Raw genomic sequence first — 3,626 nt, 5'->3', positions numbered from 1 at the left:
TTCTGGAGTTGAGCTGTAGGAGTTGCTTGTATATTTTTGAGATTAGTTGTTTGTCAGTTGCTTCATTTGGTATTATTCTCTCCCATTCTGAAGGCTGTCTTTTCACCTTGCTAATAGTTTCCTTTGATGTGCAGAAGCTTTTAAGTTTAATTAGGTCCCATTTGTTTATTTTTGCTTTTATTTCCAATATTCTGGGAGGTGGGTCATAGAGGATCCTGCTGTGATGTATGTCAGACAGTGTTTCAGCAGATGAATGGATAAGAAAGCTATGGTACATATACACAATGGAGTATTACTCAGCCATTAAAAAGAATACATTTGAATCAGTTTAATGAGGTGGATAAAACTGGAGCCTATTATACAGAGCGAAGTAAGCCAGAAAGAAAAACACCAATACAGTATACTAACGCATATATATATGGAATTTAGAAAGATGGTAACAATAACCCTGTGTACGAGACAGCAAAAGAGACACTGATGTATAGTACAGTCTTATGGACTCTGTGGGAGAGGGAGAGGGTGGGAAGATTTGGGAGAATGGCATTGAAACATGTAAAATATCATGTATGAAACGAGTTTCCAGTCCAGGTTCGATGCACGATACTGGATGCTTGGGGCTGGTGCACTGGGACGACCCAGAGGTTTGGTGTGGGGAGGGAGGAGGGAGGAGGGTTCAGGATGGGGAACATATGTATACCTGTGGCGGATTCATTTTGATATTTGGCAAAACTAATACAATTTTGTAAAGTTTAAAAATAAAATAAAATTTAAAAAAAAGTTACTTTCTTGGGAGAGGCATCTCCTGATTTTCCCTCCCCTCACCTGATGGGTAGATTAGGGGTCTATTCTCTCAATTCCTCTTGGAACTCATGCTCCCCACTGCACAGCAGTCTATTTTGTGAAGTATCTTATCTCCACCCCCTAAACTCTAGGAGTGTAGCCACTATCCCTAGTTCTTGGCACAGGGCTGACACACAGTAAGTATATGCTAGTAAATACTGCTGCATGGATGAATTAACATTTCCAGTAAAATTACTATAACCTGCTTCACAAACTCAAGTTCCTATGTATTTGCAATGCTTTTGTTTTCTTCGAACAACTGCTTAATCACCCAAAGCCCTTTTAGCAGGATGCCCATTATATCCCACCTGGAGAACACTCCCCCATAGATTGCCCAGATATCACAAGCAATGACTTATGCAGGTTATAGTGGGCTATGTTCTCTTAATTAGAGCCTGATCAATTGGCTAATGCCATAGTTTCTCATCTCACACTGTCACTTTTGGAAAGCCATCCCCCTTGATCCAAAAGGCAGTGCTTGTCCATTGCTTGTAGATGAGGCCCTTGTAGGTCTATATTCCTGCTATGAGGCTGAGCAAGGAAGACAACTTAGTTTGTTTACCAAGGATGTTCTACATTTGGCCTCCCAAGGGCCCACTCTTCACAATCAACCTGAGCAGGTCACACACAGTCACAGGAGAGCTGGGTCAGGATGATTCAATGTGCAGCAGTTCCAGAACCACCATTTCTCCCTTTCTCTACAGCAAGAACCACTTGCCAAAAAATGAGGCAGTTTAAAAAATTTTTTGCAATAAAACACAGAAAGTCCTGCTATGCCTTTCTCCCTTTCTGAATGTCCATTCAGAGCTCCTTACTGCTTGCCTATCCTAAGTAAAGCTTCCCTCTGTCACTCTCTACCCTAACCTGTACTGTGAAAGGAAAAACACAAATTTGATCTTTTGCAGAGTACTTTTCTGGTCAGGCATCCTGTCATGTCAAGGAAGAAGACACAGGCACGGAAAGATACTGAACTCGTTGAAATTTGAAAACTTAAGTCTATCCTTCAACTAGTTGGTCTAATGATTTAGCCTCTTTAGACCTCAATTTTTATCATCTGAAAAAGCAGGAGACACTTAGATCTTTTCTAGCTCTTTAGAATTCTATAATTTCAATATTTTAAAAATCAATTTAGTTGAAATATAATTTACATATAATAAAAAGCATTTCAAGTATGCATTTCAAGTGTTTGACAAATTTATACTATAATCAAGTTATAGACCATTTCTATCACCCCAAAATGGAATTTCCATTTCCATCATAGTTCCCCCTCATGCCCCTCTGCAGCAAATCCCCCTGAATGAGGCAACAACTGATATGCTCTCTTACTATAGATTCAATTCTTCCTATTTCCAGATTTCATCTAGATGAAATTGTACCCTTTCTAGTTTATTATTTTTTAGCATGGTAAGATACATATAACAAAATAGAGGCATTCTTCATAAATTTGTGTCATCTTTGCACAGAGGTCATGCTAATCTTTCCTGTACAGTTCTAGTTTTAGTATACATGGTGCCAAAGTGGGCACAGTATGTAAAACACAGTATGCAAAGACTTCTTTCATACCTGGGTTTGGTTTTTGTTTTTGCATGGTATAATATTTTTGTGATTTACTCCTGTTATTGCCTGTTCAAGATATTTTAAATGTATTTTTAAAAGCCAACAGTGTTTTTAGACTGGATACTTTTTTTTGAATACCACCATTCAAATATTAAAAAGTTAAATAAACTTGAGTAATTTCTTGATTTCACATAGGATCTGTTTATTAGCAAAGAAAATGTTCCCGTGCTATTTATTTTCAGAATCAATTGCTTTCACAAGTGAAAATGTAACGGTGGTCCGTATAAGGATGGGATCAGAGCAGGGCAACAGGGATAACACTATGGCAGCAGGTCATCACAACCCATTATGAGGAGAGCATTGGAGAGAGTGGTGGGGGCAGCATGGGGGTGGTTAGGAGATTGGCTCATATGGGTGATTCAATACATGAGAAAATATATTTCAGATAATGGTAGCCAGATTGATCACCAACTGAGAAGGAAGAAACAAACACAAAAAGGTAAAATGTTAGATGAATCCTGCAGTACTGAAATGGGTTTGGCATTACCAGTGTGAATTAACAGTTTGTAATATAGGTGAATAGTTACACAAATAAATACGGAAGTAAAGTATATATTTATATTTCCTAGCTCTGACCACAGAGTGGGCCCAGAAGCAGAAATATCCCAGTAGAAATGAACACATCTAGGACCCAGACGTTGGTTTCTAAACACCACTCGTCACTAAAGAGAACCAGTCTTCCTTGAAGACTCTGATTCCAGAGTGGAACAGGGAAAACACAAGTTGAGCTTGGAACCTCTTATTGTGCTGAGAAGATGGAAGTCCTAAAAATAAATGATGGGGAGATGTCAAGAGGAAACAGTATCCAGCTTGATGGGGCTCCTGCTGGTCAAGTCTGGGATAATTTGAGCATCAAACTGATATTTATATAACTCATTGAGTTAAAAAGGATGCATGTTATAAACAAATGAGTCAAATATGTGGATAAGAGACAGCTTTTTCTTATAGTAAGAGAGAAATAGAAAAATACCATTTGGCAACTATCATAGTAGTAGTTGACTGAAGGAAGAAAAATCAGTGGGTTCCAATACTAATTGATAAAAATGCGATGAGTAACTAGATATTAATATAGTTTCAAAGTATTTCCACATACAATACTTTTAATTACAAAGAAGAAAAATAACTTCATAATGGAGATTAGAAGATAAGATCTTACTCAAATGATCAAA

The 3,626-nt window shown here is 37.8% G+C and overlaps 1 non-coding gene across 1 annotated transcript; it reads right to left on the bottom strand.

The window, feature by feature from the left end:
- Positions 1-2,257: 2,257 nt before the first annotated feature.
- Positions 2,258-2,365, bottom strand: LOC112578321. The gene has a single exon (XR_003102611.1). It is a non-coding gene; the product is annotated as a U6 spliceosomal RNA (small nuclear RNA).
- Between the last annotated feature and the right edge of the window lie 1,261 nt (positions 2,366-3,626).

The sequence above is a fragment of the Bubalus bubalis genome, chromosome 12, assembly GCF_019923935.1.
Source record: "Bubalus bubalis isolate 160015118507 breed Murrah chromosome 12, NDDB_SH_1, whole genome shotgun sequence".
Taxonomy (NCBI): domain Eukaryota; kingdom Metazoa; phylum Chordata; class Mammalia; order Artiodactyla; family Bovidae; genus Bubalus; species Bubalus bubalis.
Note: the sequence above shows the minus strand (reverse complement) of the source record. Positions and strands in the feature narration are given on the sequence as shown.